This window comes from Nycticebus coucang, unplaced genomic scaffold (genome assembly GCF_027406575.1).
Source record: "Nycticebus coucang isolate mNycCou1 unplaced genomic scaffold, mNycCou1.pri scaffold_43, whole genome shotgun sequence".
Taxonomy (NCBI): domain Eukaryota; kingdom Metazoa; phylum Chordata; class Mammalia; order Primates; family Lorisidae; genus Nycticebus; species Nycticebus coucang.
Genome location: NW_026515577.1, coordinates 317,548 through 344,698, shown reverse-complemented (window position 1 = coordinate 344,698; position 27,151 = coordinate 317,548). Strand labels below are relative to the sequence as shown.

The window sequence follows — 27,151 nt, the reverse complement described above, 5'->3', positions numbered from 1 at the left end:
TGGCCTCCAGGTGATCCTGGTGGCAAAGCCTGGAGTGAGGGGCCCTTATTCCAGTTGAGGGTGCCCCTCATGCCATTACCTGGGTTCCCATTAGCTGGCTCCTCAGGACCTTATGTAAAGCTGTCCAGAAGATGCTTCCAGCTAACTCTGCTGCTTGTTTATTTTTAGGTATCTTGCAATATATTCAGAACTCTCCCTCCTAGTGACAGCAACAAATTTGATCCAGAAGAAGATGAACCTACCCTTGAGGCATCATGGCCACACTTACAGGTACTTTGAACTACCATTTGTTATAAAAGAAAGCTCCATTAACTCATTAGCTGATTCAGCATGGAAATTCCTTTGAAGGCCGTTATTCACCAAGATATCAAATTAGAGTACATCAATGGAAAATTGAAGAGTGCTTTTTATGTTTTTACTCTTGATAATCAGGATGCCAAAAGAATAAAATAATAGGTGTCAATGTAATGCTTTAGTGTGGGTCCCCCATGTTGCAGGGACAGGCATAGTTCTTACTCTTTTGATAGAGCTTCTCGAAGATCCTGCCCACTGAAGTCTCAAACAAGAACAGCTCTGTTTCCACATTATTATTAGTTGTATGTGATTAGGTCACAGAGTACATATCTCACTTTTAGCAGTCGGTACCCTGGGGACTTTGTATGCCTGTCTTCATGATGACCACTAATATGTTCCTTTAAGGACAAAAACTGCGATAGCTATTTCTTTCAGTGTTGTAAGGGAGAGCAGCAGCTGTGAGAAAGCCTGGGTGAAGGCCAGTTGTGTTCTCTGGCCCTGAGAAGGCCATGCTTTGCCATCATACCTGTGTGCCAGGACAGAATGGGGCGTCTGCGTCTGCCTGTCCAGGACAGATCGGGGCATCTGCGTCTCCTTGTCCAGCACCAGGCCCACCTGTACTGTAGGTAGTTACTCAGACTTGTTGCTTTGCAGCTCCTTTCTAGTTGCCTTCTCTATGTTGACATTTCTCAAAAGAATAGAACGAGGAAAATTGTACATATTGAGCCCCAAAGCCATCTTTCCATTCATTGAGTCAGAATGTCTTCAGAGGCTGGTTGACCAAACACAAGGACGGAGGATTGGAAGACAAGGACTATGACCTTGTGGGCCGTCTTCACCCCTAGGCAGAAGCCACTGCATCTCTGCAGAAGTGTGTTCACTTTGAAGAGCAAAAAACCATGCAGCAGGGAGCTAGAAGGCCTAGAGATATCTAGGAGTTAATTTTTTCCCCCACTTTGGAATTTTTGGCATAAATCTGCAACTTTGCCTGTCCTGCTTTGGCAACTCAGGGTTTCTACAGATACATGTGTGTGCTGTTTCCCTGGTTATACAGAGAGCCTTGGGGGGCTTTGTTTTCTTATCTCTTACTCAGGCACGTCATACATGGGTATATATTCCTGCTGCCAGTGCCAAGATTGGGTAAATTAGGGCGGCGCCTGTGGCTCAGCGGGTAGGGCGCCGGCCCCACATGCCCAGGGTGGTGGGTTCAAACCCGGCCCTGGCCAAACTGCAACAAAAAAATAGCCGGGCGTTGTGGCGGGCGCCTGTAATCCCAGCTACTTGGGAGGCTGAGGCAAGAGAATCGCCTAAGCCTAGGAGTTGGAGGTTGCTGTGAGCTGTGTGACGCCACGGCACTCTACCAAGGGTGATAAAGTGAGACTCTGTCTCTACAAAAAAAAAAAAAAAAGATTGGGTAAATTAGATAAAACACTACAGGTGATTTACTATCTTAGATGTTTAATTTTTTTCTTAAGGTGCTAGACATGTTATCTGCATTCTAAGAACTTTGTAAGACTATTTATGCTTTGCCCAGATTGTGACAAGTTCCAAAAAAGAGTTACTCTTTTGAATGGGCATGTCTTATTTGTAATTCTAGGTCATCAGATTACAGTTTAGTCTGGGAGAAACTTTTAAAAAAAAGAAAGATAATCTCCTCAGGAGATCCCCACATCCTATGGTGGAAGAGGCAAAGAGAGAGATGCCTTTAAACATTCAACTTACTTTCTTCTCTGTATCCCAAAGAAGACCACCTTGCCATTTGTAAGAATTTTTTCAATACCTTAAATCATGATCACCATAGACAACTTCCCTCTAAATTACAAGAAAGTTTAACTCAATATTTCAGTTAATCCTTCCTATACTTAATAACTCTATAAAATATAAGATCAAATTATTTTCTGAACCTATTAAACTAAATTCTGCCACCTGAAAAACTCTAGGACTGTTAGTACTGTAGGAAAATTAATCATTAGTTGATCTGAAACCTGAAAACCAAAGCGATGATGAGATCTGTGCTCTTTTGGCTATGAAGTCACAAATTTCATTACAAAACTGGCTCTTTCATCTGGGTTGATGTCCTCTTCAAGCCTGAGATCCTTCTGGTCCCTTCTTTAGCTCAGATCCCTAACTAGATCATTTTAAAATTCCCAAACCAACAGGCACGCTACTGCCTCCCGCCTGTTGTTCTGTGTAAATCTTGTGTAAGCTCCTGACTTGTCTCAAGAATCCTGTGTTTCCTTTATATATTCTTCTTCTTTTTTCAATATAATAGTCACTTTTTATTATTATGAGTTTAATATATATATATATATATATTTATAGCTGTGTACATGCAATCATGGGTCCTGTATATATTCTTAACTGCACAAATGAGTTACCTGTCCATTTGCACCATGGGGTGGTTTTAGCACTGTCAAGAGCATTCATGGAGTGTGTAAGAAATGGTTTTTGTTTATGTATTTTCTGAAATTAAGTCTGTCTTTTTAGTAAAATACGGTTTTGTGGGACTTCCATTTTACAATTAAGGAATTGTTGTTAATGCACTTGAGACTGAAAAATGAGAATGCTGAAATCTTTTTATTCAATTCCTTGGAGAATTCATCTGTGTGATCCTGAGAAGCAGTGTGTCCTTGGCCGTTTAGAAATCGTTCTCTTTAGAAATTTAAGAGAAATTTTTCATTCTGAGGTAATAACGTTTCTCTTAAGCTCAGAGAACATTTATTTATACTTATTAATAAATGTCTGAAGTGCTTCCACCAAACTGTTTTAAGCCACATCTGCTTTCAAGGGACCAGAGATACAGGAGAGCTCTGCCACCCTGCGTGCCTGGGAGATGAGACTCTCCCCATTTTGTGGGAATTAAAAGAGGGATAAAACCCACTTTGAATAAGGCTAACATTCTGTTTGTAAAACTGAGAGTTGGAAGATGCATAAATTAATTAAAGAACAATTCTATGAGGTGTTAGGACTCAAGCATTATTTTGACCAGAAGAACAACGTATCAAACTCAGCAACACCCAGATCATTGGGAAAGAAATTTTTCTGACTTCAGAGTTTCAGAGAGAAAAATATAGTTTTATAAAGAAGTAAAACGCTAATGTGAATACCAAATTTAAGTTTTAAGTGGAGTCAGAAGTCACAAGGTCTGAATATAGGAAGCACATAAGTCAGCGGTATCTGTGGACAGGTAAGGGAAGCCCTAGACGTGATTTTCAGTGGCCTGCAAGGTTAAAACTACTTTAATGCTGGGTAGTACTCCCTATGCTGTTTGCCCATGTCACCATATTGACACTTGTACTATTCATTGTAAAACCAGTGGTGCTTAAAAGTGCTGCTGCCTTAGTGACAGGATGATAATTAAGGCATTTGTGCCAAACTGGTCAAGTTGTCATTGCATTCTTTTTTTTTTTTGAGGTAGAGTCTCAAGCTGTCGCCCTGGGTAGAGTGCTGTGGCGTCATATCTCACAGCAACCTCAAACTCTTGGATTTTAGTGATTCACTTGCCTCAGCCTCCCAAGTAGCTGGAACTACAGGCGCCCACCACAACACCTGGCTATTTTGTTGTTGTAGCTGTCATTGTTGTTTGGCAGGCCCGGGCTGGATTCGAACTCACCAGCCCTGGTGTATGTGCTCCCCGTCCTCGCCAAGAAAAGCCAGCTTAGGCCTTTGTGCAAGCAAGCAGGTGTCCAAGTCCGCTTGTTCAGAGCCAACTGCACTGGTGAAATCCAAAAGTCTAGGCACAAACAAGGGAGAGTTTCAAAATTAGGATATCACAAACCAGAAACTGTGTCATGTAATTAGTGTACAATTAAAATCCATAAGAAACAGTGAATCTGTTTCTCTTGGAGTGATCAGAGTGACCATCCTTCAGCATGCCTGAGAGTCTGGATAGATCATGTTATACACAGGGATGTCCCAAAAGTCATCGAACATAAAAAAAAGGAAATTATAGCTGAATGCATCTTTATTCATAAAATGTTCATTACACAATTTTACAAAATATTTACAAAATATTCTCTACATGTTGGCCACCTTTTTGTAAAATTTTGTAATGAACATTTTCTAAGCAAAGGTATATTTAGCTATGATTTTCCATTTTTCCTATGCATGGTGACTTTTGGGACACCCGGTACTTTCTTGTTTGATGCTTCTTGAAACACTACCCCAGGCCCTTCCTGTGCGCCCTGCGAGAGCCGCTCCGGAGCTGACACACTTCCTGCAGCCTTCACTGGGCTGCCCTATGGCCACGTTCATGCTCTGGTTTCTACCTGTCTGCATAGTGACCTCAGCTGAACACTGATGTCCCCTCAAGGGAGGTTGTGGGCTTCCCTCGTCACACGCCCCTTCACTACGCAGCTCTAGCACCAAGTCCTGCACCTGCATGTGACCCTGTGGCACTTTCCTGGACATGCCTGGGAACCACAAGAGATGTGGAGTCCACAGCCTCACAGCTTTAAGGAGCATGAAGATGACTCTCCAGTGAGGGAAAGAATAAATAGACAACAGGTGACTAAATATAAGTCTATAGAAATAGCTAAACCAAGGCTCCGACATTGTAATCATGTTGAAATCCATGAATACATTTGTATTCTTGCCCGGTTCAGGGACCCGTAAGAGGTAATTTCATGGGGAAAGATGTTGTGATCTTGAAAGATCCAAGTCCTTGCTAAAGATCGAGTGGCAAGTCAGTGGTTCGGCGGGAGAGATCCCAATCTCATCAGCTCACATCCAGTTTCCCCCAAGCAGACAATGGCCCTGCAGGGCAGAGCATGTGTTGGGTCTGCTCAGCACGCTGACCGTGGGCAGAGGGTCAGCAAGGAGGAATGAATCATCACAAGCCCACCACACATGGGATGGAGGCTTCCAGTTCTTAATTATACAGTAATTGCTTTCAGGGGAACCATTAATAATCTGAAGCTGCTAGTAGCCTAATTGTAAAAACAATTCAGAAATTTGTATTACAAAATCTATCTTCTTTTAAGTGCTTATCAAAAATATATTTAACCCCAGCTATTTATGGATAATTGTGTGTGGAGCTAAGATTCCATCTTTTATTTGAAAGTAAGGTGACTGTACCTGTCAATCATTTGAATCCAATAAAGTCCATTTGTGGGGATTTCTATGATAGACAAACGGGGTTCGTATGTTCTTCAGGAACTTTTAAAATTTTAGGCAGTCTCAAACAACAAAATTAGACTGCAGGTTAGCGTTAGCACTCACTGTTGAAGGTCAGAAAATGCAAAAACATGCAGAGAGCACAGTTTCACTTACTCCAGGTTAAAGATCAGATTTCTGATGCAGCCATGGAATGAACGAGCTTCTCATTCTGAGCACCAAGGTCCCCTCACCCTCAGGAATGCCCCCTATGTACAGGTTGGACACATTTATAGTTCTGCTTTCTGCTAATGGACCCAAGTTCATTTCCACAGGATTGGTCTCAGCCAATTTAACAGTGATAATTCTAAAAGATCAAAGGAGAAAATAAACGAAAATCTTTAACTATAATAAATCAATGGCCCATTTTAACACACAATCCCAGCAAAGTTCTTACTGAATAATAAAAGTTCCTGGAAGACAAATTTAAATATGACATGTCAGAACAAAAGGTGAATCTTAAAGATTAAAACTTACAACTGAAAATTCTTCAGTAATGAGTGCAATGTTAACAAAAATCATTGAATTTGACTGCTTTTTTGAGAACAGTATAATTTTACCTCTTTACCTATGATGAAAATGTCCAGTATACTTTTAAAATGTTTGCTCTAGAGTTCTGGAGGGAAATATACAGGAATGTTGACATAACCTACTTACTACTGTACTATTTACTATTGATATAATACTATTTATTGATACCACAATGTTCTTTGCCACAGAATTAATCCAATATAATTTATATTGAGTTTCAAAAAAGGGCAAGGATAAAGTTGTTCAATTATAGAAATAGCACAAACATCTCATAAGGAGCTGTCTAGCAAGGATTGGCTTCTACAACTATTTGGAATGCTAATCATGCCAGTCATTTAACTGCACAGGGTGCCAGGACAATGTTTCTGCTGGAAGCCCTGGTGAGGTCCCCACCCCCTCATGACACACGCCTTGCTGTGGGGACAGTACCTCCGATTCCTACAAGGAGATGGAATGTGGCTGTCCATCGCTGTAGGTGCCTGTGGGAGAGTGTAGGAGGGCTTTCCTCAGGCTGGACCTGTCCCCAAGACTGATGTGAACCTCAACATGGCCCTGAATCAGCAGAATGGAGAAGGGCTGGGGGCAGGAGTGTGCAGAGAATTAGCCAGAAAAAAGCTCATTAGTATAGGATTTAAAAAATTTCCATCTTACCAAGGTAACATGGGAATATTAACATCAAGCAAGCAATTCCTTAAGACTCTCATCATTGAACACAACTATTTTAAATTTATCGTGTTACTTTCTAATCCCTTCATGTAATTTACATTCTGCCTTATGCTGTTACCACTACACATACCACCACGTTTCCATGTCTGCATTGCCATCACAGGGATTCTTTATTGCTACATTATGTACAATAAGTAGACACATTATAAATTTGTCACTTTAATCAATAACATTTAAAGTAGTTTCAATTTAATAATTGTTTATTATCATCCACATGAATATTTAAATTTTTTTGCCCATGAAATTGTTTCTAACATTTCTAAAAGTGGAACTAAAGTTTGACAATGTTTAAAGCTCTTAAAATCATTTTGCCATATTGAAAATAGGTATAACAATTCATAATGCCACCAGAAGAACTGGAATGGGGGTGTTTCACAATACCCTTGTTACTACTGGACGATACTACTCTGTTTTTGCTGGCTCAGAAACAGTCTGGCAGGTCTTCCAAAAGTCAAATATACAATTACCATATGACCAACAGCTCTTCTCCTAGGTATGCACTCAGAAGACTTGAAAACAAGGCCTCAAACACTTCCTGGCAGCATTAGTCATAATAGTCAAAAAGCAGAAATAATCCCATGTATCAAGGAAGCAAATGATAAACTGTGAGAGGTTCACACAGTGGGATACTAGTCAGCCAGAAAAAGGAACGAAGATCTGGGTGGCGCCTGTGGCTCAAAGGAGTAGGGTGCTGGCCCCATATGCTGGAGGTGGCGGGTTCAGACCCAGCCCCGGCCCAAAAAAAAAGAATGAAGAATTAAGACCTTACATATGACAGTGTGGACATACTCAAAGACGGGCTAGGTGAACGACACGATCACACGTGGTGTGACTCTATTTATGGAACATCCAGAATAGGCAAATTCATCCTTAGAGACAAAACGCAGGGGTGGGGAGAGAGGGGCACAGGGAGTGACAGCTTAATGGTCCCAGACTGCTATTTTGGGTGATGAAAATGTTTAGAAATAAACAGAGAAGGTGGCCTTGTGGCACCGTGGGTGTGCTAAATACTGACTTATTTACTCTACAATGATTAATTTTATATAAATTTCAGGCTGGTTGTGGTGGCTCATGCCTGTAATCCTAGCACTCTAGGAGGCTGAGGTGGGGGGATTGCTTGAGCTCATGAGTTCGAGACAAGCCTGAGCAAAAGGCGAGACCCCGTCTCTACTAAAATAGAAAAACTGAGGCACGAGGATCACTTGAGCCCAAGTTGAAGGTTGCTGTGAGCTGTGATGCCACAGCACTCTACACAGGGTGACAGCTGAAACTGTCTCAAAACAAAAAAAAAGTTTTTCAGTTCAACTTTTTAAAGAAGAACTGAAAAAATATTTTAAAATGAAATGATCAATGGAGTCCCAAACCAATGTTAGTCCTTATCAGCCCTTCTTTGCCAAGTGGCTTGTGACATGCTTGGCGTCTATAAACAGATGTCACAACAGCTGTGTGACCTTGGGCACATAAACTGGGCTCTCTGAATCCATTTCTTCCTCAACAAAATGTAAGCATCAGCATCTGCCTTGCAGGTGGCTATAATCCTTATGCAGCAATGTCTGTAAAGTGTCTTGTACAGTAAAGACGGTCCCCAGTACACTGCGGTTAAGACAGGCTCCACTTCGTTAACACAATACACTAGCAATCTCTAAGTTTCTCCAAATCATGTGACAGGTGCAAGTTTGAGCAGAGGGTAAGGTAAGTATCACCTACGCTCCTAAAATGGAATATAAATATGGCAACATGAACATGGAACCCTGTCCTCGCTCCTCTCCTGGCGCTTGCTCAATGTGCTCATCACAGGCTATGACTCTCTTGCTGCTCTTTCTTTCTTTTTTTTTTTAGAGACAGAGTCTCACTTTATTGCCCTCACTAGAGCACCATGGTGTCACAGCTCACAGCAACCTCCATCTCCTGGGCATATGTGATTCTCTTGCCTCAGCCTCCCGGGTAGCTGGAAGTACAGGCGCCCATCAAAAGCCCTTTTATTTTTTTGTTGCAGTTTGGCCGGAGCTGGGTTCAAACCCGCCACCCTCGTATATGGGGCCGGCACTCTACCCATGGAGCCACAGGTGCCGCCCCTTGCTGCTCTTTCGATCCTTTCAAATTGTTCAAGCAATGTGTTTCAACCTTTTTTTATCTCATGTCATACTTGAACCTATAGTTAAACTTCCACGGCATACTGAAATTATGTTGATCAAAAGAAAAGTAAAGAAAGAGAATATACTCACTGTGTTTTAAACTTCTTTGGGAAATAATTTAATTCATTATCTTTAAAATTTTTCACAGTACTCTGGTTGAAAATCACTACTATAGCAGATGAAGAAAACCCTGCCTTAGAGCAGTAGACTGAAGATCTGAACAGCACTGAAGGACTGCTGTTTCACCTTAGAATGAAAACTAAGGACCATGACGCATGGAGGACAACTCAGTGTGTGCTCGCCGAACGTGTTTTCACAAAAATTATAGGTGGATGGCAAGTATCTTTTCCTAAGTCACTGGACAAGAAGGATGGATTGCACAGCACAGGACATCACTGATTCATAAGGGAACGGCACTCAGCGATGTAACTTTTACTTATTAAAAATACATACTCATAAACAACCAGGAACACACCAAAAGTTTAGGAGCATGCAGCCGGGCGGCAGGGGAACTACTCACCACGTGGGCCTGCCCAGGACCCTGAAGCTCCACGTCCCTGCCAAGGGCAGCCAGGATGATGCCACTGCTGTTCTTGGTGGCAAATATGGCCAGCAATTCCGATTCTGGGGTCAAAGACTTGGATGGCAACTCAACATAGCTGCCTCTTAAGAGGCTAACACTTCAGAAGGGCTGGTCAGAGGGGATAAGAGGAGCCGTGAGTTTCCAGCCACAGGCCGACTCCCCATTGCCACTGGGCTTCCCCATTTTCTCCATTCTATCCACCCCACTGGTTTAGATTTTTTTATGTTATTATTTTGCTACATCAGTGGATATTTATAAAAACTCATTCCAACATCAATTAAATGTTTCCTACCTCCAACATACAACCTTTTCTCACTCCATAGGAATTTCTGAGTAAATCAAAGGTCGACCTGGATATTTCCAGGTTCTTGTTTTTTTCTGTTGCATAATAAATGTATTCTTAAATATTGAGTAATAGTATGATAAACTTACATTTAAATCACTGTACAATATTGTAATCAATGTGATTATAATTTGGATTTTAGCTTCTAAATGGACTTTTCCTCATCTTTATTTCAGTTAATCAAGCTGTAATTGGTATTTTAATGTATAAAATATTAATTATAATGACCTTGATATTAATAATAATTATATACCTCAAAGTATTTTATGATTAAGAAAAATTAAGTTGAATTTAGCATAATGTTATTAGCATTAAAGGCATATTATATACATAATATTAATTTAAAATGGAAATTATTCTGGATAGAGTCAGAGAACATTCTCCCTAATAAAGTATCACAAGAATGGAAAAGCAAGTATCCAAATGTACTTAATACTAATATGAAATCCGTAGATGAACAAATACACGAGCACATGAGAGAAAAACACAATTAAACTCAAGTGAGGGGGAGGAAAGGGATGGTGGGGGGAGTATGGAGGGAGATTGGTGTACTCTCGCGTAACAGGCACAATGTAAGCGTATATTATGCACTGGAGGAGGGGCACAACTACAACCTGGACTTTACCTAACAAATGCAAATAATGTAACCTAATTGTACCCTTTAAATCTAAAATTAAAAAAAATTAAATTAAAAAAATTAAATGTAATTTATATTCTACATATTTATTATTTTATTAACTATACTTAGTGCTCCGATTGTTCTAATAGAGAAAATTGAATTTATCACAAACTTAGGAGGAAAAATGCAAATTGGAAAGCATGAAATTTTTATTCTAATATAGCACCTCAATGTAAAAATGAGATAATAGGAGATAAGAAAAGGAAAAAATAAAAATTTCAACAAATTTTCATATTGTTAATCCTAGATGTACTACATGCTATTAATTTCAATGCCAAGTAGTTCATTCTACTTTCTAAACCTAATACCTAGAAGAAGGCTCAACGAAATTAATAGACCTTTTCATTTTAATGGAAATATATTACAATGAGAATGACTTTATGAATTCATTCTGCATGAATGATTAACACCTCATTCTTTTCACTTTCTCTGTAGGTAAATCAATAAATATTTGGTGCTCACTGAGAAGTTTATAATAAAAATAATATAAAATATTACAATATCTACTTCTCTCTTTTATTATTATTATAAATGTCCACCAACCCAGGAATGGATTAACAAGCTGTGGTATATGTATACCATGGAGTACTATTTAGCTATTAAAAAAAATGGAGACTTTACATCCTTCATATTAACCTGGATGGAAGTGGAAGACATTATTCTTTTATTTATTTATTTTTTTTAATTAAACCATAGCTGTGTACATTAGTATGATCATGGGGCACCATACACTTGGTTCATATATCGTTTGACACATTTTCATCACATTAGTTAACATAGCTTTTGTAGCATTTTCTTAGTTATTTTGCCAAGACCTTTACATTCCACCTTTACTAGGATTCACATATACCCTTGTAAGATGCACCGCAGGTGTAATCCCATTAGTCCCCCTTCTTCCGCCTCCCTCCCCCCTCCCTCCCCTCCCTTTCCCCTTTCTCCCTATTCTTAGGTTATAACTGGGATATAGCTTTCATGTGAAGGTCCTACATTAGTTTCATAATAAGGGTGAGTACATTGGGTACTTTTTCTTCCATTCTTGAGACACTTTACTAAGAAGAATATGTTCCAGCTCCATCCATGTAAACATGAAAGAGGTAAAGTCTCCATCTTTCTTTAAGGCTGCATAATATTCCATGGTGTACATATACCACAATTTATTGATCCATTCGTGGATCGATGGGCACTTGGGCTTTTTCCATGACTTAGCAATTATGAATAGGGCTGCAATAAATATTCTGATACAAGTATCTTTGTTATGGTGTGATTTTTGGTATTCTGGGTATATGCCCAGTAGGGGGATTACAGGATTGAATGGCAGATCTATTTTTAGATCTCTAAGTGTTCTCCATATCTCTTTCCAAAAGGAATGTATTAATTTGCATTCCCACCAGCAGTGCAAAAGTGTTCCCTTTTCTCCACATCCACGCCAACATCTCTGGTCTTGGGATTTTGTGATATAGGCTAGTCTCACTGGAGTTAGATGATACCTCAAAGTAGTTTTGACTTGCATTTCTCTGATGATTAAAGATGATGAGCATTTTTGCATATGTCTGAAGGCCATGCGCCTTTCTTCTTCAGAAAAGTTTCTCTTCAAGTCCCTTGCCCAGCCTGCAATGGGATCCCTTGTTCTTTTCTTGCTAATGCGTTTGAGTTCTCTGTGGATTCTGGTTATTAAACCCTTGTCGGAGACATAACCTGCAAATATCTTCTCCCATTCTGAAGGCTGTTTGCTTGCTTTACTTACTGTGTTCTTGGCTGTGCAGAAGCTTTTTAGTTTGATCAAGTCCCAATAGTGTATTTTTGAAGCAGCTTCAATTGCCCGGGGGGTCTTTCTCATAAAAAACTCGCCCAACCCAATTTCTTCAAGGGTTTTCCCTACACTCTCTTCTAGTATTTTTATAATTTCATGTCTTAGGTTTAAATCTTCAATCCACTGAGAGTCTATCTTGGTTAATGGTGAGAGGTGTGGGTCCAGTTTCAGTCTTCTACAGGTTGCCAGCCAGTTCACCCAGAACCATTTGTTAAATAGGGAATCTTTTCCCCACTGAATGTTTTTAATTGGCTTGTCAAGGATTAAATACCGGTAAGTAGCTGGATTCATCTCTTGGTTCTGTATTCTGTTCCAGACATCTACTTCTCTGTTTTTGTGCCAGTAGCATGCTGTTTTGATCACTATCAATTTGTAGTATAGTCTGAGGTCTGGTAGCGTGATTCCTCCTGCTTTGTTTTTATTTTTGAGTAATGTCTTGGCTATTCGAGGTTTTTTCTGATTCCATATAAAACGAAGAATTATTTTTTCAAGATCTTTAAAGTATGACAGTGGAGCTTTAATGGGGATTGCGTTGAAATTATATATTGCTTTGGGTAGTATGGACATTTTAACAATGTTGATTCTTCCCAACCATGAGCATGGTATATTTTTCCATTTGTTAACATTCTCAGCTATCTCTTTTCTTAGAGTTTCAGAGTTCTCCTTATATAGATCTTTCACGTCCTTTGTTAGATAAACTCCCAAGTATTTCATCTTCTTTGGCACAACTGTGAATGGGATAGAGTCCTTAATTGTTTTTTTCAACTTGACTATTGTTGGTATATATAAAGGCTACCGATTTATGAATGTTGATTTTGTAACCTGAGACACTGCTGTATTCAATAATCACTTCTAGAGTTTTGTAGTAGAGTCCCTAACATTTTCCAGATATACAATCATATCATCTGCGAAGAGTGAAAGTTTGATCTCTTCTGACCCTATGTGGATACTCTTGATTGCCTTTTCTTCCCTAATTGCGGTGGCTAAAACTTCCATTACAATGTTAAAGAGCAATGGAGACAATGGGCAGCCTTGTCTGGTTCCAGATCTAAGTGGAAATGATTCCAATTTAACTCCATTCAATATGATATTGGCTGTGGGTTTGCTGTGGATGGCCTCTATCAGTTTAAGAAATGTCTGTTCTATACCAATTTTCTTAAGTGTTCTAATCATGAATGGATGTTGGATGTTATCAAAAGCTTTTTCTGCATCGATTGAGAGAATCATATGGTCTTTGTTTTTTAATTTGTTTATGTGCTGGATTACCTTTATAGATTTATGTATATTGAACCAGCCTTGAGACCCTGGGATAAAACCGACTTGGTCATGATGTATGATTTGTTTGATATGTTGCTGGATTCTGTTTGTTAGAATCTTGTTGAATATTTTTGCATCTATATTCATTAGTGATATTGGTCTATAATTTTCTTTTCTTGTTGGGTCTTTTCCTGGTTTGGGGATCAGGGTGATATTTGCTTCATAGAATGTGTTGGGTAGTCTTCCTTCTTTTTCTACCTTTTGGAACAGGTTGAGTAGTATAGGTACTAATTCCTCTTTAAAGGTTTGGTAGAATTCTGACGTGAAACCATCTGGTCCTGGGCTTTTCTTTTTGGGGAGATTTTGTATGGTTGATGATATTTCTGAACTTGATATGGGCCTGTTCAACATTTCCACTTGTTTTTTATTAAATCTTGGAAGGTGACGTGTTTCCAAGTAACGGTCGATTTCCTTCAAATTTTCGTATTTCTGAGAGTATAGTTTCTTGTAATATTCATTAAGGATTTTTTTGATTTCTGAGGAGTCTGTTGGTATTTCATCTTTGTTATTTCTGATTGATGAGATTAGAGATTTTACTCTTTTTTTCCTGATTAGGTTGGCCAAAGGTTTATCTATTTTGTTGACCTTTTCAAAAAACCAGCTTTTTGATTTATTGATCTGTTGTATTATTCTTTTGTTTTCGATTTCATTTAGTTCTGCTCTGATTTTGGTTATTTCTTTTCTTTTACTGGATTTGGGGTTGGATTGTTCTTCCATTTCCAGTCTCTTGAGATGTCCCATTAAGTTGCTTACTTCCTCTTTTTCCATTCTCCTGAGGAAGGCTTGCAGTGCTATAAATTTCCCTCATAGAACTACCTTTGCTGTGTCCCAGAGGTTCTGATAGTTCGTGTCTTCATTGTTGTTTTGTTCCAGAAATTTGGCAATTTCCTTCTTGATCTCATCTCTGACCCAGCTATCATTCAGCATAAGGTTATTTAACTTCCATGTTTTTGTATGTGTATGCAGATTCCTGTTGTTACTCATCTCAAGTTTTATTCCATGATGGTCCGAGAAGATGCATGGAATAATTTCTATTCCTTTAAATTTGCTGAGGTTAGACTTGTGACCTAAGATGTGATCGATTTTGGAGTAAGTTCCGTGGGCTGATGAGAAGTATGTGTATTCAGTTTTGTTGGGATGAAATGTTCTGTAGATGTCAGCTAAATCTAAATGCTGGATGGTTAGATTTAAATCTAGAATTTCTTTACTCAGCTTTTTGTTGGAGGATCGATCCATCACTGCCAAAGGAGTGTTAAAATCTCCGACTATTATAGAGTTGGAGGAAATCAAGTTGCTCATGTCTGTTAGAGCTTCTCTTATAAATTGAGATGCATTCTGGTTGGGTGCATAGATATTAATAATTGAAATCTCATCATATTGAGTCTTACCCTTAACAAATATGAAGTGACCATTTTTGTCCTTCCTTACTTTTGTTGGTTTAAAGCCTATTGTGTCCGCAAATAAAATTGCAACTCCTGCTTTTTTCTGGATACCATTTGCCTGAATTATGGATGACCATCCTTTCACCCTGAGTCTGTATTTGTCTTTTAAGTTAAGATGTGACTCTTGTATGCAACAAATGTCTGGCCTGAGTTTTTGTATCCAGTCAGCTAACCTATGTCTCTTTAGAGGGCAGTTTAAGCCATTCACATTAATGGAGAGCATTGATAAGTTTGGTGAAATTTGGGGTATTGAGTTTTTTGAAAGTCCAGTGGGCATTTTTAATCCTTTTGCCATTGTGGAAGTTAGAGTTTGATCAGAAGTTTCTGAGTGAGTTTACTTTTGTAGTAGAGGATTGGGTTGGTTATTATGGAGGATAGGTCTGAGAATATCCTGAAGAGCTGGTTTGGTTATGGCAAATTTCTTTAGCATACGTATGTCATTAAAGTATTTAATTTCTCCGTCGTAAATGAAACTCAGTTTAGCTGGGTACAAGATCCGGGGTTGAAAGTTATTTTGCTTGAGGAGATTAAACGTTGATGACCACCCTCTTCTGGCTTGAAAAGTTTCAGCAGAGAGATCTGCAGTCATTCTAATGTTCTTCCCTTTGAAGGTAACAGATTTCTTTCTCCTGGCAGCTTTGAGAATTTTCTCCTTCATATTAACTTTAGTGAAGTTAATTATGATATGCCTGGGGGATGTCTTATTGGGGTTGAGTCGTGCTGGGGTTCTGAAGCTATCTTCTATCTGAATTTCAGGTTCTCTAGGCATGTCTGGAAAATTCTCTTTCATAATTTCATGCATAATTTCTTTCATAATTTCAGGCCTCTGTGCCCAGTGAGGCCACTTCATCTGTTTCAGGAATTCCTATGAGACGGATATTTGCCTTCTTCGAGTTATCCCAGAGCTCTCTGAGTGAGTGATCCATTTTTGCTCTCCATTTCTCTTCCTCTTTGAGAGTTTGGGAGCGTTCAAATGCTTTATCTTCGATGTCGGAGATCCTTTCTTCTGCTTGGTCCATTCTGTTACTAAGGGATTCCACTGTATTTTTCATATCTTTGAGGGCTGCAAATTCTTGTTTCAGTGTGTCTAAGTCTTTTGTGGTTTTGTCTTTAAATTCGTTAAATTCTTGAGACAGCTTTTGAATTTCTCCAGGAATTCCTAATTTCATTTTGTTAATCTTGTTTGCCATCCAAATTCTGAATTCGATTTCTGACATCTCAGCCAGTTGTTTGTGAATGGGATCTTCAATTACATCTGCCGTATCTTTCCTTGGGGGGGTTGATCTATTCTGGTTATTCATGTTACCAGTGTTTTTCTGCTGATTCCACCCCATGTTTGTTTTACTCCCTTTGATTTTCCTCTAGTGTTTTGTCGAGGACCCGTACAGTGCTGTGGCCTGAGAAACTGGGGCCCTGTTTGGTGTAGAGGGGCTAAGTGGTTCTGACTTGTTTTCAGCTGGTTTCTATGTGACCCTAGTGAAACAGTTACTCTGGGTTGAAGTCTCAGCTGTGGAGAAATACCAGCAATTAAGTCACCCCACCCACCACAGGCAACAAATGGAAAAGGAAAATCAAACCTTCCTACAACCACACACCCAGGGCACCACCTGGATAGTCCCCAGGTGAGTGACTCAGTTCAAAAAGTCCAAGTCAATTTTCTCAGTCAGCAGCTCCTCGGGTGGGAGAGTTCAAGAAGTCCCTGGGAACTGGGTCACAGGGGTCTGGTGGCTGCTCTAAAAGGCTTGCTCCAGTGCTGCGTGGAGTCAGGAAGAGCCACCAGTAAATAGATCAGTCTGGGAAGAATGATGCCTCCTTCCCCTCCTTGCAGCTCTGTCACACCCAGTCTCTGCTAGCCGCACAGGGCTGTGACCCAGTCAGTTGTCTGCAGTAAGCAGATACTCCAGGGGTTTGCACCTGCCTAAGTCACAGGGTAGTCTGTGTCTGCTCGACTAGGCCACTATTCTCTGTCTTTATCCAGTAGGGAGTGGTGTGGCCTGTCAACCTCGGGCACTTGTTGGAGACTGGAGGTGTTCACTCAGTTCCAGCCCCACCCTTAGTTTATGTTACTGGGTGAAGGGAACAACCCTGTGGGAGTTTGTTTCTGACCTTGCCAGATTCCTCTGCAGAGAGGCTGATTTGAGTTCCCAGAACCTGTGTCTCAGGCCCTGTCTTTAGTCCTGCGGGTTTGTATTCGCAGCATGATCAGTTGTTGGCTGTAGCCTCTTGACCTCCTTTGTCTATGGGCTGGTGATCCCCTAAGGGCCAGGTGCGTCTTAGGCTCAGTAGAGCAGTTCTCTGGATCAGCCCTACCCTAGGAGTTTCCCGGCTCTGCGGGTGTGTTTTCTAGTCCCCGTGTTCCACCCAGGTCGGTACCGTCTCAGGAAAACCCTTTACTCACGGGGCCTGTGTTTCAGTCCCAGGTCCGTTCCATGGTGGTTGCCATCTGAGAAGATGCTCGGCCTCATCTGGTTGCCCAGGAAGACAGGAGGAGAGGCTATGGGATATCTGGGGGTGGGCCTTGTTGTTGCTGAAGATGGCTGTTGCTCTGCACCTCGGGGCACCACCGCTCCAGTCTAATTCCCTCTCAGCCGACCGTTGTCTTCTTGCTCCTTTGCTACAGTGTCAGCACTGGCCAGCTGCAGTCCAGGTCCTGTCTATACCTCTTGAGAGTTCAGCCAAGAATCTGGACTCCTGAGGGGGCAGGTCTCCAGATCACGGAGTGAGAGAGGAGGGGGGGTGTTAGGAGCTCAGGGTTACAGGTCATAACACCAAGCTCATTGAGTCCAAATGAACAAATAAACAGATACAAAGGTTACCAGGCACAGGGGCCCATAGATACAGAGATAGACGGAAACACATAAACATACAAGCAATAGCCACGACAACAGCAATGTAAGAACAACTGCAATAAAAACAGTGATAATCGTAAAATAATTGAAAGGAAAAAAAAAAGAGAAAAAAGTGGTGTTAGAAGGAATGTTAAGTGAGAAGAAAGAAGAAATTAAAATTAGAAGACATAGAAATAAAAAATGTATCTATATAAAATGTAATAATAAAAAATTATCGAAATGTCCTCTAAGAAAATGGTGAGGAAAAATCAGACAAAAAGAAAACAACAGCAAAAAAAAAAAAAACCCATGAAAACCAAAAAAAAGGCACCAACTGCAAAAATATTCTTGTGGTAGAAATATACCTATAAATGTCTATATGTCTGCTGTAGGGATCAACTTTCGTAGGAATATATTCATACTGCAATATACTTTCTGGACACCAGGTGGCTCTGAGAGTGGTTTTGAGACTTATACCTGGTTTATAGTTTATACCGTTACCATGGTAACCACCTTCCATGGCCGATCGCCATTTTGGAGTTTCTGTAAAAGTTTGTCGCCTAAGAATTGTGCAACCTCGGCTGTTCTCCTCGGGACAGCACTTGCGACCGACTCTCCCACTCAGTGCAGGTGTCCACGCTTCCTAAGTTCCTCCACTCTGCTCCCAGGTTCCCCTGCAAACTGGCGACTGCAATTGGCCATAAGGGGAGTGGTGCTGAGTTCCCACGGTGTCTCCTGTAGCTGGTTCCCGCAGCTTCAGTTGCTCCGCGGCCCCAGAAGCCAAAGCCGGTCCTGGGCTTCAAGCCGTTCCGTGGTTGGAGCGCTTGTGGGATTTATTCTGAGTTTTATGGTTCAGAGTTTTGGATGGGCGGCCACCAGTTCGCTGCACAGTCTGAACTGCCAGCCCCCTCCAACACCTGGGGGAAAGGTGCCTGCCCTTTTGGGTAGTTCAAAATGTCTGTTTCCCGGGCAGGATCCCTTCCCTTCAATTGTCCAGCAGTTTGCCCAGCTCCCTGTGGTTTTGAGTGGCTCTCCTTTCGGATGCCTCCCTCAGTTCAGGATTAATTACTTGTCAATTGGATTTTGTCAGCATTTACAAGCTGCTGACCTCCGCTGGGGAGGGGCCTGCTGGCCGGCACGGCCAAGCAGGGAAGATTCTCTACAACAGAGTGTGTGATTTTAAATTACCCGTCATATATAGCAAACTGCCAGTTCGCTGGGCTTCTCCAGCTGTCTGTCCACTCCAATAATCCACACACAGGGAAGGTCCAGACTGCCTTTCCTCACCTGGTGGCTTGGGAGAGGTGGGCTACACGTCCGTCCTGTCCGCCATCATGCTCCGCCTCGGAAGACATTATTCTTAGTAAAGCATCACAAGAATGGAGAAGCATGAATCCTATGTACTTAATTTTGATATGAGGACAATTAATGACAATTAAGGTCATTGTGGGGAGGAAAAACAGAGAGAGGGAAGGAGGGAGAGGGGTGGGGATTGGTGTGTGCCACACCTTCTGGGGGCAAGACATGATTGTAAGAGGGACTTTACCTAACAAATGCAATCAGTGTAATCTGGCTTATTGTACCCTCAATGAATCCCCAACAATAAAAAAAAAAAAAGTAATATATAAAAAAAATATTTCCAGGTTCTTGATACAGCCCATATAGCTTTTGCTGGTGATTCCTTCCCTACAGGGCAGGATGTGAGAAAAATCATAAGGAAATTTGGATTTCATAATGCCACTTTTGAAAGAAGGAATAAAAAAGGACCTATATTTATAAAAAAATCTGTTTCCATGGGCCACGCAGCAGAAACATCTAGGCCTCTCTTTAATAATGGTATTGATGGTGAGAACTTCAGGTCAAAGGAATACTCTCCTAAGGACTAGAGAAAGGGCTTAGTTAGACCAGTGAATGTGGCCACTTTGATGGCTGCCTACAAACAAATACATTTAATATTTTAAGAGGAACTCACTTTAAGTTGTGACAATTTAAATAAACTCATGAAAACACAGTCCAATTATAATAAAGGCAATGCATTGTCATAAGGAAATTATAGCCCACAGGTTATAATCCAGTTATCATGTAGAATAGAACATTTGCCTCTCATGAGGATAGGTGTAAGGGGTGCTAGGATCAGAGGCTAAAGACGTCACGAGTTTCTGTCCATGCTATGCACCCATGAAGTCTGTCCTAAAGGAAATAATTGCATTTGGGAAAGTCTGAGATTGCCCAAGACCCTATTTCTTAGCCTCCAAGTCAAAAGCATATTTTTCTTTCCAGAAGTTGCCCCATGCCTGGCCGGGGTCAGGCTCTCATTTCCAAACACGGAGACCGCTGACCATCTCCAAACTTCACGCATCAGCTAGTTACAAGAAAGCTTTGAAGTGAGGTGGTTTTCTCTTACAATGACAGCTCTTTTTTTTTTTTTTCTGTCTATGTTAAATAATCAGCTGGGGACCTTTAAGCAACTGCATGATGTGGGGCAAATTTCAACCTTTCTGGATCTTTGTTTCTTCCAACGTAAATAAGGAGGTGGGCCACGAAGATACTCAGGTGTCTTCTAACATGAACGTCTGGGGTCTGAACTCCTTTCCTTTTCTCCAGTGTCTACCCTGTGCCGTGTGGGCAAAGTACAGACACACGTGACACTGATGAAGACTCGGATGTTGATTCCTTGTAGCCACCTCTCACGAGGCTAAACTAACCACAGAAGGAACAGGGAATGACACCTGGGGTGGAATTCAGAGACATCCACGGTCCTGGCTCTGACTTGGCAAGTGACCAGCTCCCCAGAGGTTTCCAGTATTCGCGTCTAAGACCAGGAAGTGACTGTGGTTGCAAACTGTTTCTCCTGAGCCCTTTTCCAGATGCCTGGCAGAGGGGAGGGGCACAGTGGGAAGTGGACCCTGGGCTGCTCACGGCCACTGTATGGCTGCTCCTCTGTGTCACACATCGGCCTTTTGTAAAAGAACTGGGTCTAAAGACAAGGCACTGCCATGGATAATTTGGAAGCCACTGGGCTGGGTGATCCAGATTGGACATTTGATGACTCTACTCCCCGGAAGCTATCTTGCCTTGATTGCTAGACTTACACAAATGACAAATGGGTTTAGGTAAATCATTAAAGTCACAGAGCTAAACGTGAATCACTGTTACAAAGGATTCCTTGTCTCTCCCCTGCCCCATTTCATCCGGGCTCTCGATGCTGGACTTTAAACTTCCACGTACATTATTCATTCTAGCTCACAAAAGGGGAATCCAGAGAAGTTTGCGGAAAGCAGGATTACTTTTTTCCTGTAATGAAATTCTACTTTCTGACTCAGCGCCGATAGCACAGTGGTTATGGCACAGCCACATACACCGAGAGTAGCAGCCCGGGCCAACTAAACAACCGCAACAAAAAAATAGCTGGGCGTTGTGGCAGGCGCCGTTAGTCCCAGCTACTTGGGAGGCTGAGGCAACAGAATCGCTTAAGCCCAAGAGTTTGAGGTTGCTGTGAGCTTTGATGCCTCAGTAGTGAGGACAACATAGTGAGACTCTATCTCAAAAAAAAAAAAAAAAAAGAAAGAAAGAAATTATACTGTTCTGTTATTCTGTACTGGCCATGGCAGCTCATGGGTGGCTCTCAGCAGTTTAGAAGGTCAAGGTAAGAGGATTCCTTGTACCCAGGACTTCAACCCCAGACTGGGCAATAGTTAGACCCCCATCTCTACAAAAAGGAAAAAAAAGTAGGCGGCACGGTGATGCATGTCTGTTATTCCAGCTACTTAGGAGGCTGAGGCTCCTAAGCTCATCTGAATCCAAGAGTTTGAGTTTTCAGTGAGCTAGGCTGATGCCACTGTACTCTAGTCCAGGCAACAGAGTAAGACCTTATCTAAGGAAAAAAAAAAAAAAGAGAGAGAGAGAGAGATTCTACTACTTTAAAATGTCCAGGGGCTGTGCCTGTGGCTCAGAGGGTAGGGTTCTGGCCCCATATACTGAGGGTGGCGGGTTCAAACCAGCCCCTGGCCAAACTGCAACAACAACAGAAAAATAGCCAGGAGTTGTGGCGGGTGCCTGTAGTTTCAGCTACTCAGGAGACTGAGGCAAGAGAATCGCCTAAGTCCAGGAGTTGGAGGTTGCTGTGAGCCATGTAACACCACGGCACTCTACCGAGGGCAATAAAGTGAGACTCTGTTTCTACAAAAATAAAAATAAAATAAAATGTCCAGATAGGGAGTGGAGTATGACAAGTGGGGTCCCCAAATATTGCACAGTAAACAATATTTAGCTGTTCTACTGGTCAGCCAGGCTCCTGTAATCCTAACACTCTGGAGGCTGAGGCAGGTAGATTGTTTGAGGTCAGGAGTTGGAGACCAACTAAGCAAGAGCGAGACCTCTGTCTCTACTAAAAATAGAAAACCTAGCTGAGCATTGTAGCAGCACCTGCAGTCCAGTTACTCAAGAGGCTGAGGTGACAGGTTCACTTGATCCTGGGTCTTTGAGGTTGCTGTGAACAAGGCTGATGCCACAGCACTCTAGCTGGGGCAACAGAATAAGACTCTATTTCTTTTTTTTTTTTCTTTTTTTTTTTTATTGTTGGGAATTCATTGAGGGTACAATAAGCCAGTTACACTGATTGCAATTGTTAGGTAAAGTCCCTCTTGCAATCATGTCATAAGACTCTATTTCAACAACAGCAACAAAAAAAAGGATATTCTAATGGCAATGAATATAAAATAATTAATGTTTTTGCAAAAGGCTTGCTTTATTTGCCAATTAATATGGTGTAGAGTACTTTGAATAAAAGCATGATGGGTTATGAGTCTGAACTGAATTGAATTGAATTGAATGGTGTCCTCTCAAAAGATGTTGCAGTTTTGGCCTCTTAATTCCCTCACAACCTGAGATTGTGATCTTATTTGGTAAAAGGGTCTTTGAGGAATTACTCAAGTTAAAAATGAGGGAATTAGGGTAGGTCCTGATCCAGGATGACTGGGGGTGACTGGAGTCCTTATCAAAGGGGAAATCTAGACACAGAGGGACCGTGGCACAGAGGTGAAGCCACAAAGAGAACGTCATCCACAGGCTGAAGATCCCTTGAAGCCACCAGAAGCCAGGAGGGTGGAGTGGGTTCTCTCCCACGGTCCTCCAAGGGACAAAGCCCTGACAACACCTCGATGTCAAAATGGAACTGGGAGAGATTAAATTTTTTTCTGTTTGTTCCTTTGGTGTTTTTTGAGACAGGGTCTCACTCTGTTGTAGAAATGAGGGACACAGAAGTGCTGCAGTTTAACATCATACCTTACAACTCTTGACCGAGGCAATCCACCCACATAAATGGGATCCTTATCTAGATGATTGCGGTCAGAAGATACTCCCAGAGTCTCGCCTTGCTTAGTCTCTTTGTAACTAGTGTTGTACGTGATGACCGTACAACTAGTGATGACCGCTAGGAGACCAAAAAGGAGGTTGAAAGGAAGAGGCAATGAAATGAAAATCACTTTCTATATTAAAGTAAAATGCACACATCTGCTGACAAAGTTCATTTACGAAGACATCAACTTTTAAATTCTGCAAATTTGACCAGCTGATGTTCTGGGCTATTAAAAGACAAGTGAAAAATCTTCTTGACCAAAGTCAATAAATCCAATATACACGTTGATAAATGACAGCAGTACGGGTGTGGAGGAAAACAGAATGGATTCAATGTTTGATCTCAATTCAGCATTTAATGTTAAATAATGTACGTGGGGGCTGCGCCTGTGGCTCAAGGAGTAGGTCCTGGCCCCATATACTGGAGGTGGCTGGTTCAAACACGGCCCTAGACAAAAACTACAACAACAACAAAAAAATGTAATTGGAAACCACAGCTAATTATTATACTATTCCTCCCGCAAACTGTGAATTTTGTTGCTTAATATACCAAAGACAATGGCTTTCAATTAGAATATTATTTAAGAATGCCTAGGAAACTAAAGTAGAATAAGGATTGCTGCTTTTAGAAGAATTTGATGGGCAGCAGCCAAATCCATTTGGGCACCTACCTTGTTTCCAGTTTCGCTGAAAGGCAATTTTGTACCAGGTCATGTTGCTGTAACATCTGTCTGTAATAAGAGCAAGGGGTCCCGAACCCAGGTAAACAGTAACTTTCACTCTGCTGTGGACCAACTCGATGGATATAGTCTTTCTGTAAAGAAAAGAACACATTTCCCCATGGCTATATCTGGATCCCACGTGTCCCTTTCCCTTCAAGTCGGGAATGGCAGAAACCCAAAATCAAACTCAGAAAACTGGATCTGGCCCCATCACCAGACGTCTATGCTATAAAACTAAAAATGTCCATGAAGGTTTTCTGGAATACTACACAAATAAGAATGAAAACATTCTAGTTGCTATGAAAATCTACACAAATAAGAATGAAACCATCTTCGTTGCTATGAAAATTTACACAAATAAGAATGAAACCACTCTTGTTGCTATGAAAATCTATGCAAATAAGAATGAAACCATCCTCATTGCTATGAAAATCTACAATTTTCATAAGAGAAGTGGAATCTCTTTGGATCTTTTTTATTCAGACTGATAAATGGGCCAGTCCTAAAAAATAAAAGTAGAAGACGGAGAGATGGAAATTACCAGCACATGAGAGGAAGCTGGGATCATGACATTCCTATGAGTGCAATTTAAATAAGGTCCCTGTGGTTGCAGTGAACATAGAACAAAATATATTATTTGAACTCAAAACTTAATAACAAATGTTTAACTGATATGTGTAATGACTGGAAGACTGGTTTCCACTTGGTGCTCTTTTATACGTCCCAAAGGTTCTTTTTCTTTCTTTTTTTTTTTTTCTTTTTGGCCAGGGCTGGGTTTGAACCCGCCACCTCTGGTATATGGGGCTGGCGTCCTACTCCTTTGAGCCACAGGTGCCGCCCAGTCCCAAAGGTTCTATAGCAGTGGTTCTCAACCTATGGGTTGAGACCCCTTGGGACTGTATTAAAGGTTTGCAGCATTAGGAAGGTTGAGAAGCTCTTTTCTACAGTAAATTCATATTAACATAATAAATAAATGATGCAAAATGGGGATATTGTATGACATACATACCTATATATTAGTATATGTTCATAAACTTGCATGGCGTACAAATGTATGATTTAATTAGAAAATCCTCACTAAACAAAAGTAAATTCATAGCAATACAAACGTGTGTACATGGGAGGGCTTTGTGCCCAGACTCTTACCGTGCCATTGGAAGCCAGGTAGAGAAGAAGTCCATTGGGTGAAAAGGTACTGAAGAGCCTTATTATCTGAGTCACAGTCGCCCGAAGCGTCTTCTCCACAAAAGAGTACCCACTCCCATCAAAATGGAAGGAAGAGTCTTCATTCTGGGAGCTGCAAAGCAGAAGAGACAAGATACAATCCATTTTCAAGACAGTTAAGAGAACAAACAATAGGTTTATTGATTTCTCCCTCACAAAATTTACGGTAGAGCTATTAGTCATAAATTGATAACATTAATACTTTGATCACATTAATTAGGTAAACCAGCATACATTAGAACCTCTTGAAGTTGACCACTCAAGGGAGTGTAACAAATTGGTCAACATACAGAGGTGGTCACCATAAGAAACTAGGCCTACTATACTGATATGTACATGTGGTGCATGTCCTGTGGTCCACCACCTCCCTACACTGACCACTCCCTTAAGTTGCCCTAATTTTCATACACCAGACATGCATCACAGGTACTCAATGTATAACAGGCCTAGGTCTTTATGTTGACCACCTCCGTATGTTGACGTGTTTGGTGCAGCCTCTTGAGTGGTCAACTTACAGAAGGTCTACTACCACATGCTTGCCTGAGTTTAAGCCAGTTGCTTTATAAGGAAAAGCAAGTTAATGTAGGCAGTGTTCACTCTAGTAAGAAGAAAGTTTTTCACAGGAAGATAATGCTATAAATATTTCTACTTATTTAGATTTGTTTGTTTGTTCTAGTTTTCTTCAATGTAACTATCTTCTCTTAATTCCAGTGCCCTCAACAGAACAATTTTTATATTGGCATTTATCATCTTGTGCCATTTTATTTTTTAACTCACTTCATTTATTTATTTAGAGACAGAGACTCACTCTTTCCCCAAGCTAGATTGCCCTGGAAATACTTTAGCCTACAATCTCAAACTCCTGTACTTAAGTGATCCTCCTGCCTCAGCCTCTCCAGTAGCTGTGACTACTGGCTTCTGCCATCATGCCTGGCTAATTTTTCTATTTTTAGAAAAGGCAGGGTTTCTTCTTATTCAGGCCGGTCTTGAACTCCTAAGCTCAAGGGATCCTCCCACCTCAGCCTACCGGAGTGCTAGAATTGTAGGTGGGAGCCACCACGCCCAGCCACCCTCTGCTGGTTTTAACTAATACATCAGGTAAAATAGTATTATATGGAAAACAAACATGTACCAGAAGGATCATTTAAAAAATCACTGAGGCTTTGCACCTGTAGTGCAGTGGTTACGTCACCAGCCACATACACCGACATTGGCGGTTTTGAACTCGGCCTGGGCCAGCTGGACAACAATGACAACTGCAACAACAACAAAATGGCCGGGTGTTGTGGCGGCGCCTGAAGTCCCAGATACTCGGGAGGCTGAGGCAAGAGTTTGAGTGTGACGCCACAGCATTCTACCAAGGACAAGATAGTGAGACTCTGTCTCAAAAGAAAACAAGAAAAAATCATAGATATCCTCAAAAATCTGCCTGATGAGTTTAAAGACCTGCTTTACTTTGTGGGGTGAATGTATGGCTTACACAGACCTGCACCGGAGGGCCAGGGCACTGCTCAGATAAGTGTGTTCCACACCAGAGCTGCACCGGAGGGCCAGGGCACAGCTCAGGTAAGCGTGTTCCACACCAGACCTGCACCGGAGGGCCAGGGCAATGCTCAGTTAAGTGTGTTCCCTGGTCTTCCTCCTATACTTCAAAAGGCTGACTGGACTCACTGTTCATTGAGAGTAATTCATCTGGGACACAACAGAGTTATGTTTTAAAAATATTTTTTGGACTGTAACATAGGGCTTTAGAGTAAAATCTGGATTAGGATGGTTTGGGGGTAAGAATTCACCTTCTCCCTAAGTGAAGGTGTAACAACCAAACCCAGTGCCTCATGTCCCAGCAAGACAGGACATCCAGTGAGAAGAAAGAGTCCCCAAGCTGAGGAAACAAAACAAAATAAAGAACAGCAGTGCTTTGTAAGCCTGAGGTTTCCCATTTACAGCTACCTGCATTCTTGCTTTTTCAAAAACTTCCATCATGTGATCTCTTTTAGGAGGTGTAATT

The 27,151-nt window shown here is 41.2% G+C and overlaps 1 pseudogene; it reads right to left on the bottom strand.

Annotated features, from left to right (window-relative positions):
• Positions 1 to 3,903: 3,903 nt before the first annotated feature.
• LOC128579254 (laminin subunit alpha-1-like) lies at positions 3,904 to 26,354 on the bottom strand (annotated as a pseudogene).
• Between the last annotated feature and the right edge of the window lie 797 nt (positions 26,355 to 27,151).